This window comes from Canis lupus, chromosome 3 (assembly GCF_048164855.1).
Source record: "Canis lupus baileyi chromosome 3, mCanLup2.hap1, whole genome shotgun sequence".
Taxonomy (NCBI): domain Eukaryota; kingdom Metazoa; phylum Chordata; class Mammalia; order Carnivora; family Canidae; genus Canis; species Canis lupus.
Genome location: NC_132840.1, coordinates 35,189,443 through 35,203,732, shown reverse-complemented (window position 1 = coordinate 35,203,732; position 14,290 = coordinate 35,189,443). Strand labels below are relative to the sequence as shown.

The 14,290-nt window shown below is 46.5% G+C and overlaps 1 long non-coding RNA gene across 1 annotated transcript; it reads right to left on the bottom strand.

Moving 5' to 3' along the window:
- Positions 1 to 396: 396 nt before the first annotated feature.
- Positions 397 to 12,991, bottom strand: LOC140624702 (uncharacterized). The gene is made up of 3 exons (XR_012024172.1): positions 12,709 to 12,991; positions 5,629 to 5,749; positions 397 to 3,942 (listed from the first exon to the last, which is right to left on the bottom strand). It is a non-coding gene; the product is annotated as an uncharacterized lncRNA (long non-coding RNA).
- Positions 12,992 to 14,290: the final 1,299 nt, after the last annotated feature.

The following is a 14,290-nucleotide window of genomic DNA, read 5'->3' as shown; positions in this document are numbered from 1 at the left end:
GTTGGTCTGGGCTTTGTCTTCTGTATAGACTGTTTGCTGCTAGGAACTTCAGTGCCTACTTAGAAATCCTAAGGTGATTTTTTTTAAAACTAGGGTTTTGGGGCAGCCCTGGTGGCTCAGCGGTTTAGTGCCACCTTCAGCCAGGGTTGTGATCCTGGAGACCCTGGATTGAGTCCCACGTCGGACTTCCAGCAGGGAGCCTGCTTCTCCCTCTGCCTGTGTCTGTGCCCCCCTGCCCATGTGTTTCTCATAAATAAATAAATAAATAAACAAACAAACAAACAAAACAAAATCAGGGTTTCTGCCCTGATAACCATGCTTCAAAAGCTGTAAGTCTAGAATATGTCTGCTGCTACATGAAAGGAAGAAGGTACAGTAATTAGTACTTGACAGCATCATCTCTAACACCTATGATGAGCATCATGCTAGACACAGGTCATTTCCTCTGCGACCCAGCCCTGAGGCCCAATTTCCTTGTTTGTGAAATGGACCTAATATGACTCAGACCAACAAAGTGATTTGCCCAAACACACACAGACCGGAAGTTACAGAACAGAGTTTAATATCAAATTCATACTTTTTCAGCTGCATACCTTTGTGGGGAGTGAGGGGCTAGGAAAAATGGACTTGGGTTTCTTTTTTTATTTTTTTTCTAAGTTTTATTTGCTTGGTGTTGTAGAATTTTGATGATTGTTTTTCCTTCTTTTTTCCCCCCTAAAAGAGACTTATATTAAATTCATGTTTTAAATGATCTTTTAGGGGATCTCTGGGTGGCTCAGCGACTGGGCACCTGTCTTTGGCCCAGGGCATGATTCTGGAGTTCCAGGATCGAGTCCCACGTCGGGCTCCCTGCATGGAGCCTGCTTCTCCCTCTGCCTGTGTCTCTGTCTCTCTCTCTCTGTGTCTCTCATGAATAAATAAATAAAATCTTTTTTAAAAATGATCTTTTAATGTTTTATGTACTAGGCAGAAGTAGACCTATTAAATAACAGAAACATTAAAATCATGTTTCCTTTCAGAATAATGAGAGATTAACACAGAAGCAAAGAGAGATTTTTAAAAGACACACTTTTTGATATTCTTTGGATTTCTAAACTGGTTTTAATTGTATTGCATTAATAGTTTTGATAATTTAACTACAAATATTGAAATCATTTCCTCTTGCATACTAAATGAACCTCAGAAAAGGAATCCTGCCTCTGAAAATCTGTGATTTCTACAATTACATATAAGGATTACATAAATGTTTTGAATGTTTTTCTGTTGAACTACAGTTCTATTTCTCATCCCCAATAGCTCCAGGATGATTTACTTCTCTTCTGCAGATTTGTGGTTAGAGCAGAAGTGAGTCTTAGAAGCAGGGTGTATCAGTTTCTTCTTGCTGCTGTAACAAATGACCACAAAGTTAGTGGCTTTAAAAATAAATTCATTCTTTATGATTCCGGAGGTCAGCACTCCAAACTGCATTTCACTGAGCTAAAGTGAAGGTGTGGGCAGGGCTGGCTTCTTCTGGAGGCTCTGAAGGAAGACTCCATCTCTTTGTCTTCCTCAGCTTCTAGAAGGCACCTGTATTTCTTGGTTAGCCCTCTCTTTCTCCATCTTCAAAGTAACCCCCCCACCCCCATCCTGTCATCATATTGCTTTCTCCCATGACTCTAACTCCTCCTGGATCTCTCTTTAAGGACTGTTGTGATGATGTCTGGCCCAGCAGATTATCTAGGGTAATTAATTCTCCATCTCTGGATTCTTAATTTATTCACATCTGTAAAATCCTTTTTACTATGTGTTAGGGAATGTGTTCACAGGTGCTGGGGGTTAGAACATGAACATCTCTGGGGTGCTTATTCAGCCTTCATCATGGGAAGATGGGTTGGGACTAAGGCTATGGGGATGGATGAGACTGAGGGAGCAGCACGTGGGTTGTGACAGTATAGATGAGAAAGGCAAGAGCAGAGGTCTGGACACCAGAAAGCCTGGTTAGAACTTAAACACAATCTGCAGAGCCTGGTGCAAAATTAAAATGCAGAGCATTGCTCAAAAATTTAAAATTTTGAGAAAGTACCACAGAGCAATAAGCCAAGGGTGGAGCCCTTCTGAGTACACAGCCCTGTGCAGCTGCCCAGGTTGCACACTTATGAAGCCAGCCCCAGAACTGAGTTAGAATCCAATTTGAGGCATTTGCCAATTCTGTGATCTTAGACAAAGTCCTAAATTATTTCTTAGCCTCTGTTTTCTTATCTGTAACATAAAAAAAAAAAAAAAACAGGGGCACCTGAGTGGCTCAGTCAGTAAAGCAGCCAACTCCTGGTTTCAGCTCAGATCATGATCTCAGGGTCCTGGGATCAAGTCCTGCATTAGGCTTCATGCTCAGTGAGGAGTCTGCTTGAGGATTCTCTCTCTCTCTCCCTCTGCCACTCCATCTACTCTCTCTCTCAAATAAACAAATATATCTTTAAAAAATAATAACTCCTATATTATAGGTATTAAAAATTACCAAAATCTTGCTGGCTTAAAACAACAGAAATTTACTTTTTGACAGTTCTGGAGGCTAAAAGTCCAAAATCAAGGTATTGGCAGGGTTAGTTTCCTCTGGAGACTCTGGGATAGAATCCATTCCATATCTCATTCCTAGCTTCTGGTGATTGCTGGCAGTCCACAGCATTCCCTGGCTTGTAGCTACACCCTCCAATCTCTGCCTCCACCTTCACATGGATTTCCTCTCTGTGTCTCCATGTTAAATCTCCCTCTCCTTTCTCTTATAAGGATGTCAGTCACTGGATTTAGGGCCCACTCTAAATTGAGGATGACATCATCCCAAGACCTTTAACTCAGTTACAACTGCACAGACACTAGTTCCAAAAAAGGCCATGAGGGTTAGAATTTGAACATTTCTTTTGGGAGAGGACCCTATTTAATCCGCCACTATAGGGTGCCAATATTCCAGGCATCGTAAATGAAGTGATCAACACAGTTTCTGTGACATTGGAAGCCCTAAACATTACACCTATCACTGTTAGGAGTATTATTTACTATATCTAAAGTAAAACTAGACATATATTTGACAATGGCTTAATATCTCAGAATGGAAATCCAGAGAAGAAAACCCATTCTAATGAATATGAGAAGAGGAAACTGAGGAGACTGTTTATTCCCAAGACAGGTCAAGCACAAGGTTAGGGTGGGGAGGGGCCTGAAATCCAGACTGGCCGCAAAGCAAAGGAGTTCCCAGGGGAGCACACCCAGGCACAATGGAAAGAAGCCCTGAAGTGGAGGCAAAAATGGGCACAAGTAGGCCCCTGTGGGAAGAAAGGGGTGCAGGTAAGCAAAAGAGGGATCCATTTGCCCATATTGTTGTCCATCATTTGCACCAACTAGAGCCAGGCTTGGTGCCACGCACTGGGGATACCAGCCAGAGCAAGAATGCTGCACTGTGGAAAGACTGCTGCTTCTGCTGCTCTTTTTTCTGGAGCAACCTTTTAAAATGTGTCTGTTTTCATTGTGAAATTAAGGTTTTGGAAACCCCTAGAGGCAAACAGGAAACCAGAGGAGACAACTGTGGTACAGAGAAGACTGCAGGCTGGGAAGCAGACAGACGAGGTTTGAACCCGCTCACCAGTGGCAGAGCCTGGATTGTGTCACAGAAACCCTCAGAGCCTGTTTCCTCATCTGTAAAATAGGGAGAAGACTACTCCTCCCCAGGAGGGTGGTCCTACACAAGGGGAGCTAACAGATGGGAAGCACTGGTACTCAGACTGGAATGGGGGGTTGGAATACACGCTCACTTTCCTTTTCCGATGGCTGTTTCAGGAAGAAGGCTCCCCACATCCTTGCACCCATTCACCATAGAATCTGACACTCATATTCCCTCAGTCAACTTTCACGAGAGGCTCACAGGCTGTTTTCTTTCAGCGCAAGAGAGATATTTTCCTGGCTGTGTTGTAGCTGGAAAGAAAAGCAAGAAATATAGAGTAGAGTGAACTTGGGAAATCTTTCCTGTAAAAACCCCAGCAGATTTATCACAGATGTCTGGCCCACTCATGGCCTTCTCCTGAATTCTATTAAAAATAATAACAAACAATCAAGAAACTGAACCCCAAAGCCCCAAAAACAGTGTTCTGGGTCTCTGGCAAAGTGGGGTCATGTACACACACAAGAGACCCGAAGCCCTCCGGGCACTCCCTGGTCGCTAGGACAAGGAAGTCAGCGATTACCGAGCACCCCTGCACAGGCGCTGGGTCGGCCCCTTTCACATGCATCAGCTCTCCTGGGTCCTTGCACGGAGCCCTGGGCCCCAGCGGCCCCCGTTTTTCAGATAAGAAAACACGAGACTGAGTTTCTTTATGCTGAGATTCTCAAGCACAAAAGCACATCAGAATCACTCAGGGAGCTTATTCGGAATAGAGCAGTTCTGATTTGGCAGGTCTAAGGTGGTGCTCTGGTCTGAGTATTTTTTAAAAGTGTCCGAGGCTCTTCCAAAGTATACATTCTTCTGACCAAGAACCACTGTGCCACAGGCTTGAGCTCTGCCAATATCTAACGAGGTTGCATTGGGCAAGTTACTTAATCTTTCTGAGCCTCGGTTTCTACTTCTGTCAAGTGGGGGTAATTAAACCCAATCCATAAGGTTGCTTTAACCAGGATCAAATATGATAATGTATGCAATGCAGCAATGCATTTCTATTAAAGGCTAGTACACAGTAAGTGCTCAATAAATCATAACCGGGACTGTAATTACTGACTAGTCCTGTGATCCTGAGAAAGTTATTTAGCTCCTAGACTTAATGTCCTCTTCTGTAAAAATGAGGACTATTGGATAGAATCTTTAGAAAACATTCTGCTCCACTTAACCTTGAATGGGCCCCTGCTAATCTGTCCCTCCTCCAATGAGGAGGGAACTCAATTGGCCGCTTAAGGGATGAACTAATTCTGGGGAAAGACAGTGAGCTGAGTGAGAAAACAATGATAATTCTAGGCTAATATATTTCTGTTCTGTCTCCTGAAGAGCTGGGCCATCTACTGCAGGATGCATCAGCAGCTGATGTCTGTGGAAAGGTCTGCAAATGGCACCCAACTTGCTCTGCCGCCAACACCGTCCTCCTGCAGCTTGGATTTATGTAGCAAGCCATATGCTCCAGGGAGGAGCATGGCTGAGGCAGAGGCCACAACAGGGTGCTCTAGTACCTGGCTTTGCTCCTCCAGCTTGCAACCACTGATGAATACAACATAGGAGGCAGTCATTCATTCATCCTTTCATTGTGTTTTGAGTACCTCCGATGTACTAGTAGACACTGCTAGGTACTAGAGATACTGAGACAGGCATGAGGCTGGCCCTAGCGCTCACAATCAAATGAGGGGAGACCAGTTGTGAAATCAAGGCAGCACTGTGACTAAAGGAAGAACAGATACCTGGGGAGACCTCATGGGGGACCTGGAAGCCAAGGCCTATGTCTGTTTTACTCATGATTCTTTCATTCTTAAGTACCTGTCGCATGCCAGTCTCTGTGCCAGTCACTGGCTTTGAGTGATCATCAGATCCAGTCTCAAGGTTTGAGCTGCTTACAGCTCATCCATGTGGGTATGCAGGACTCAGCCCTGTCCCAGAAGCATAGGTCTCTACAGTTCTAATACCTCCGAAGCTGTAGGCCTCTGGAGCGCAGCAGCTCTGCAGGTAGAGCCACATTCCAAGAGCTGAAGGCCAAGAGGAGATGGTTGGTGTTGCTCCACCGACTTGGCAACCTTTCTCTTGAACCTGAACCAGTCACAGAAGAAGGTGAGAGGAACTGTGAGCAAGGTGACAAGAAAAGGCATGGAGGTAGGAGACTCCAGACACCCTAGGGGAAGGAGGGAAGATCAGTTCTTCCCATCAAATCCATGACCTATCTCAGCAGGGTCCGGAGGCTCCTTGGCCCCATCCACGGCGCCCCACCCACAGGGCCTCACTGGATGTTCCATGTAGGCTTCAAAGGAGGTGATACGTACAGCCCCAGACATGCACTGACAAGATTAGAAGGGGATGATCTTGCCCTGCCTTCTAACACATCCTGTTTTATAATCCTGTGTGGCTCTTTTTTTTACCTTCTATTATTATTATTATTATTTATTATTATTATTATTATTATTATTTATTGAAGCATCTTCAAGAATGGCAATGGCTGAAGTTTCCTTGTATCTCTGCAAATCTCCATCTACAAGCAGCTCTCCCTGTCATTGGCATCCCCCTTCCCCATGAGCTGCCCCCCCACCCCCAGTCTCAGCGCCTGCAAATAGGAAAGGCAGAGGGAAACGAGGTTCATGGAGGTGACGTGACTTTTTCACGGCCACATAGCTGTCAAGACTAAGATGAGGCAAAGCATGCAGTCTGACATGAGGCTGTGCGCATGGCACCCTTTTTTTTTAAGATTTTATTTATTTATTTATTCATGAGAGACACAGAGAGAGAGGCAGAGACACAGGCAGAGGGAGAAGAAGGGTCCACACAGGGAGCCTGATGTGGGACTCGATCCCAGGACTCCAGGATCACGCCCCGGGCTGAAGGCAGGCGCTAAACCACCAAGCCACCTGGGAATCCCATGGCACCCATTTTATCCAGAAAAGAACACTGGCCTCAGACACAGGGCAGATGACTTGTAGCTTTGTCTTAGCGCCCTGAATGCCCATAAAGAAACCCCATTAATCTTTCCACTCTCTCTTCCCAACAGGGGACATTTCAAGGAAGATAGAGATTTCACATGGGGACTGAAAGAATTTTTGAGTCCTCCTGACCCAGGAGAAAGTGCAGTCCTTGGTAATCAGGGTCAACACCTCAGCCTACTTACTCTCTGCAGGGAGAACCACTTGTGAAAATTCAATAAGAGACACATGTATATGAAGCACCTGAGGTGTAGTAGACATTAAAAAATAGCAATGTACATCCATATATACATAAATGCAACATTTATATGGGGCTTACTGTGTGCCAGGCACTGTTCCAAGCCCTTCCCATATATTAACCCTTAATCTTCACATCAACTTATAAGGCAAGTAATCGCAATCTTCTCTCACTTGATAGATGAGAAAACCGAGGCACAAAAAAAGATTAAGAAAGCTGATAAGGAGGGGCACCTGGGTGGCTCAGCGGTTGAGCGTCTGCCTTTAGCTCAGGGCATGATCCCAGTTTGGGGATCGAGTCCCACACCGGGCTCCCTGCGTGGAGCCTGCTTCTCCCTCTGTCTCTGTCTTTGTCTCTCTCTCTCTCTCTCTCTCTGTCTCTCAGGAATAAATAAATAAAATCTAAAGAAAAAAGAAAGCTGATAAGGATCACACAGTAACTAAAGAACCAGGGGGCTGGGATATGAACCCTGGTTCCAGAGATGGGGCCCTGAACCCTGTACTACATTATGTCCTCCTGTAAGCCGCATCTCCCTGGTAAAATACAATTGCCTTTTACTTCCCCTAAGACTCACTTTAGAAAATTTCAAAAAGGATCTTGGGCCTAGCACCACCACCCACCGTGGTGACTACTCCCTAAGCAAATCCCTTCTTGATTTTTCCCCTCCTGGCTCCACCTCTTTGGGCTGAGGACATCCTGGTGCCCCTGGCCCACCACCCACCTTTCCCAGGCTGGTACAGAAACCCTCTCAAGTCAGCCCGCCTGGATCTTATTTAGACATTTTCTTCCATGGCAGATAGTGCACAGGCTTTGCAGAGGAGAAGCAGGTACGAGTTTACCTCAAATGTCAAAGGACAAGACAAATGGGTGCCCTTCAATGCACTCCCATCCCACCCGGCAGCTGGCCACCCACTGGCCACCAGGTCAGCCCTGACCTCTCGGGGACCCCTCCAAGCTGGTGACTCCCTCACTCCCCTGATCAGTATTTCTCATGTCTCACTTTGGAAAGGAGGAAAGGTCAGTGCTGGGTGGGAGTGAAGTTTTAATGCAAACACCTCCATAAGTGAGAAGTGTGCGCCCACCCAGAGAACAGAGGAAGTTAAAATTGATAGAGCATCTCCCGAAAGCAGGCCTCTGGATGTGCTACGTATAAACTCAGGTTCCTGCTGTGTGATACGGAGACACATATTGCGCAGTGTTGTTTGGAAATGAGATCAAATAAAGAGGCATTTTTCTGAGGAAAGGTGGCCTTTGTCTCTTGCACCCTCAGATAATAAGCTTCCTGTTGTGCCTTTTCTAAGGACTGACCCTAATCAGTTCAAACTATTAGTCACCAGGTGTAAAGAAAGCCAGCGGAGCCCTTCCCAGGGCAGAAGGATGCCCGGGAAAGAGGCCTGGCCTGTACCCATCCCAGTTCACGCAGTCACTTGCTGTGTAACTGGGCAAGTCCCCTCTCCACATATAAATATGACCCCACTAATAATAATAGCGAAGACTTGCGGAGCACCTGCTTTGTGCTGGGCACTGTTCCAAGAGATTTCTTCTATCAACTCATTTAAATAAATTAAATAATAGCGCACGAAGCCCCAGATCTCCCTGTCTGCTCCCAGCTCTGCCTGTCAGGGACGAGCAGGCCTGCTCCCGGGCTCTATAATTACTAACGGTGTTAATGGCCCTTATCTGCCTCCAGATCATCAGGAGCCACCAACACACAGAGTCCGGCTTGCCAGTTGTCAGCACCCAGCCGTGGGGGTCTCTGCAGCAGCACCGTGGGCCCATTGCCCCAAGCCCAGGGTGATTGATGAGGTGTGGGGCAGCGACTGGACGAGGAACAGACGAGAATGCCAGCGGGGCAGGGTGGCTGAGCAGAGGCGAGGAGCGGCCGCCGTGCTCTGCAGCCCCCTCACGAGCCCCCTGCCCGCGGCCTTCCAGACTCGACACCTGATCCTCCCGGAGCCACCAGCCAGCTGCGTCCTCTCACTGCAAACCTGGCTCAAACAGGAAAACACTTTTCAGGGGCCCCTCTCTTCTCATTTTTAGATTACAGTGAGATGATGGACTTGCTGAGAACAGATACCTTTCTTTCATGTATTAAATCAAGTCCAGGAGCTCATGGCCCACCTCCTGCCTCCCTCTGTTCTCTCCCGCTGCTGCCCCAGACCACATGTTCTCTAAATGAGGCCACACTCGGTCCCTCCAAACCTTTGTCACTACCTGTCCGTCTACCTGGAACACTCTTCCTTCTCCTCCCAACTGGTCAGCAGCTTCTTGATCTTCAGGACTTTAACTGAAGGGCACCTCGTCATCCTTCTAGAAGGTTCTGGGCTTTTCCTCTGAGGGCTTGCTGAGCCGCAGACCTAGGTTGAACCACAGCTCTCCTCATACTGTGTCCTAATCTCCTGGCTATATGTTAAAATGCAAAAAGCTCTGTCATCCATCAGAGACCAGGGTCAAGTTCTGGTTCAGTGCTTACTACCTGCATGACCTTGGGCAGATTGGTTAACTTCCTTTAACCTCTGTTTCCTGGACTATAAAACAGGGATAACAAGGGTTTCCTCAGCCAGCTGCAGCAAGGAGTAGCTGAGACCATGTAGGGGACAACACCTGCGGGGTGCTTGGCAGGGTGCCAGTGCTCATGGCCACTCTGCTCAGTGTCACCTCTATGGAATAACCCTCCATGGGTTGTGAAAGAAAAAGGGATTTGAGAATCTTATATTGAGATCTGGCTTAGTATGGTTCCCACCCCTTTCTTTAGAATAATTGCTTTTGCTCTCTTAGTAAAGAATTTTGGCTACTGAGTTTTGCTTTCCCTCAGACCCAGCCCTTTCCAGCAGGCTGTACAGGGTAGTCAGGGTAACCTGCCGGGACTCGGGGCACCACCAGTTAGTAGTAGGTGAGGTTAGGGGCATCCCCATGATGTGTCTGTGCTCAGCGAGGTGCTTCCCCAGCCTTTGTCTCACCTATGAGGTCAGCGTCCCCCTTTTATAGACGACAACACAGACAGGCAAGTGGCTTGGGTTGCCATCTGCCGCTCAATGGCTGCATGACCAGGAAATGTGACTTGAACTCTCAGAGATTCTATTTCTCACCTGGAAAGCGAGGATGCTAGTGGTGCTTGGTTCATGTGAGGAGTGGGTGAGACAAGGCAGGTGATGGCTTTGGCAAAGTGTCTGGTGGGCAGGATGCCCGCAGCACCTGCTGTCATTGGTAAACCCTTGATAAATGGCAGCCCCTCTGCTCCTACCTTAACCCCAAGCTAGAAAGCTTCAGTGCAGTCATAGCACAGTTTAGTTCCTTAAATTCGGCACACTCTCTCACCTTAAGCTCTTAGCCCATGCTGCTCTCTTTGCCCAAAGCATCCCTCTGCTCCCCACAGTTGGCCAACTCTGACTGATCTGAGGCCTCAGATTAAATGTTGCCTCCTCTCTGGGGCCTTCCCTGTTACCCCAGACTGGGTCACGGGCTTCTCCTATGTGGAGCCTGTGCTTTCTCTATCATTTCACTTCACAGGTAATCAGGTAATTTTTCTACATGGTTCAAAAATAGAAACAACATAAAACCTGGCTTCCAACATGCTGCACCCAACCTACTTTCCCTTGCCCCACAGGACATCACTTCTATTAGTTTCTTGTGTGCTTTTCTGTAGCTACTTCATATGTATTCTTATTTTCCCCCTTTGGACATGCTCATTTCTCACAGGCCACTTCATACCCTACCTTGGAGATCAGTCCTTATCAGCCTAAAGAGCATATTCTTTGCTAGGGGAGCCTGGCACTGTACTGTATGGAATTCGATAACTGGCCCCAACTGTTGAAAATGTGGCTTGCGGACACCTGGGTGGTTGAGCATCTGCTTTTGGCTCAGGTCATGATCCCAGGATTAAGTCCCACATCAGACTCCCCTCAAGGAGTCTGCTTCTCCCTCTGCCTATGTCTCTGCCTCTCTCTGTGTGTCTCTCATGAATAAATGAATATCTTTAAAAAAAAAAAAAGAACAGAAAATGCAGCTTGTGTATCTGCTATGACATAAATATACATGCACATCTATAGGAGAAATTTCCAGAAGTAAGGGAAAGGCAGTTATGATACAGGGCAGTCTCCCCCAGTTCCACTGTTTGCCTCAGGAAAGCAAGGACATCTGTGTCACCCTGCACAGAGCACCGAGTTGAGCCCCCCGCTGGCCTGTGCACCCTCCCATCATGCAGCCCCACTTGGAAAGGGATACTGACACCAGTGAACCTCCTTACAGTATTCCCCTAAAAACTAGTCCTGCAGGAGTACCCAGAGACCCTGCAAAACTCCGGGGCATGGTGTATTTGAATGCTTACATCAGGTTGCCAAATATCAAGATACGAGAAATTGAATTTTCGACAAGCCAGTGAGAACAAGTGGCCTTTGGGGGTGGCATGATGATTTGCTATTTGCCCACCCCTGCCCAGTCTATTCCAAGCCACACAACTTTTCCAGGCTAAGGGAGTAAGCACTCCCTGATGGCATGCCCAGCTTTGTGAGGGGCAATGTCATTGATTAGCCACCATGGCAAGCTCAATGTGGGACCCATTCATTCTCTTTCACTCCTCTGTATCACGGTTCATGAGTCCTATCAATCATACCTCTTAAAAATCTCTAGCATGTCCTAGTTGCTCCATCTGAATAGTCTATTTTTTTCTGGATGATTCCACAGCCTTATCCTGACACTTTCCTCTGCTTCAAGACAATGCAATTTTCAGAAAGTCAAAATAAAAATGACTGTCATACCACTGTAATTTAGCTGTGTAAAAATTTATTTAATTCATCAATGAGAGAACCAGCCAGATTGCAAAGCTGGCTTGGAGAGCATTGGAAGAGCTGAGTATTGACATACAAGTCCTACAGAGATAATATTAGAATAAGATTTCTTGTCAGGTACAAAATGAGTTAATGTCCTTTGGGAGAGTAAAAATAGAATTATTTTTTCCTATTAGACAAAAACTTCTTTATCTCTGACAAAAATCCACAAATCAAGGAGGATTTTCACAGGGCCTGGGCTCTGATCAATAGTAAATAGTATGTCCAACAGGAGTACGTTCCCACAGAGCAAGAATGGCAGCCACCTCTTGTTTTTGTTAATAAAGTTTTATTGACACCATCCATGCTCGTTCATTTACATATTGCCTTTGAGGGCTTCCCTGCTTCCATGGTATTGTTGAGTAACCCTGTTGGAGATCATATGGACCACAACACTGAAATATTTACTGCCTAGCCCTTTACAGAAAAAGTTTTAAAGAGAACTAAATACCCCTTGGATAGACCTGTTAGACACTGCTCTGTGTAACAATGAGAAAACAGGCAGACTTCACCTTATTTGCATGTTGGGGATGATTTTTCTTACACCTCTTGCATGCTCACTTTCCTCCCACCCCTTCTCCTGTCATCAGAGCAATCCTTCAAAATCATGCACCTTATATTGTCAATTCTCCGCCTAAAATCTTTCCAAACCCCCACCACTCACCATTTTAACTGGCCTCAGAGGAATCCCCGAAACCCTCAGGCCCCAGTCACCTTCAGCTGTGGGGAGGCCCTCCTAGGACAATACATGGCAGAGCTCAGAAGACTGGCCAGGCCATGCACCAAGGGCTGTAACCGCACCTGTGATGGGCGAGATTCGTTTTTTTCCCTTGACTGGGGGCACCAGAAAAACTCGGGGCATTCCTGGTTCCAGAGAACCAGGGCTGAGTGAGGATTAATACCAACCACCCCTGGAGCTTCTAGGGAGAATTAAAGGGGGAACTTGTTTACAGGGCTTTGGCACCTGGTAAAGAGCCCAATAAATGAGAGCTTATTCTCTTACGATCCACTTACCTCGTGCGGATCTGAAAGGAGGATTATGCTTCTGAGAGGGAGAAGAGCAGGGAGGAGGAGATGGAAGCTGGGGGCAAATAACACTGAGGACGACATCTGCTTTCTATTCCCCAGACTCTGGGGCCCAGGCCGCCTGCCTGGTGTAACGTTTCTCTGTTCCGTATAAACAGAAAAGATGACTCTCGTAATCTCGGCAACAAAATACGCAGGCATAAAAATGGGTCATATTTTACTTTAATGAGAGAAATGAGGGCCTGTTTCCTTCACACAGAGAAGCCTGGGTTGCTGTAATTAACACCAAATGGGCCTGAAGCTGATCTCTCAGATGCTGAAGGGGTTGTTGGGATTGGAAGAACCTGGGGCTGCGGGAGGTGCTGATGCAGTGCCAGCCCTCCAGCCCTGCGTCCCCACCCCTCCTCCTTCCCCTCACTCACCAGCCAGCCTGCCTGCCAGGTCCTGCAAAACAGGGAGCAGCATTCACTGTCCCCAAGCACTCACTAGGTGCTTTTAGCATGCAGGCAATCAGGAAGGGCATTTTAGCCCCACTTCCCAGATCAGAAGACTAACACTCAGAAGGGTGAAGTAACTCACCTACGATCTCATGGCTTGGAGGTTACAGGATCCTTCACCATCTGGCATCAACCTGTCTTTCAAATATCATCTCTATCCAGAACAACCCCTTTGTGTGGTTTATAATCTAATCACATGGGACTTTTTCCTATTTTCCTATTTTCCCTTTACACCTGACTCCTGCCTGTACCTGTGCTGGTGTCTCAAAGTGCCCGCCCTCCCAGTCCTTCCTTGCTACTGCAGTCTTGTTCAGCTTTCAAAAGTCAACTCAAAATTGAATGTAGCATGGATACTAGCATAGAGCATGCCTGTGGGCACTGGAATCACCCAGACCATATTCAAATACCAATCCCACCATCTAACTGACCTTTTCTCTTTGAGCCCCAGGTGTCCATTTGTAAAATGAGGATAACAACACAAAGCTTTGAGGAATTGATGTATCCAAAAATGTCCTGCACAGACCTTGGCTCTCAGTACTTATCTTCTATATCTCTTGGTTGGAAAAACTGGCAACATTGCCAGCCACCAAGAAAAGGCATTTCAAGGTTATCCCCTTATGATAGGACTACTACTACCATAAGCAACTATTTAATGTCCCAACCTCTACCCCTGCCAGAGAAACATGCTCCTGCTAAGCCTCTACCTACATGCCCATCTTTGTTTTGGGGGCCACCCCAGTAAGAACACCAATGCCAAGGGCAAGTTCCAGACACTGATCCTAGACTTAGGATGGACAATTGTCAACACCAGATAGGACACCTGACCTGCAGGAAAGAAAAAGCATGATGACCGATGATGATAACAAATTCAGACTATTGGTCCTCCTTTTGTAAGACTTAGTTGGTGGGAACAAGCTGACATGCCTATATGAACAAGGAAAGGAATAAGGGGGGCTTAGGAAGACAAAAAGATGGGAAGGACATTTTAATTATCAAGATTCGAGGGGAAATTCTTGGGAGATTCTACAACATAATAACTTGAATATGTGCTCATGATCCTCTTCCTGTTCCAG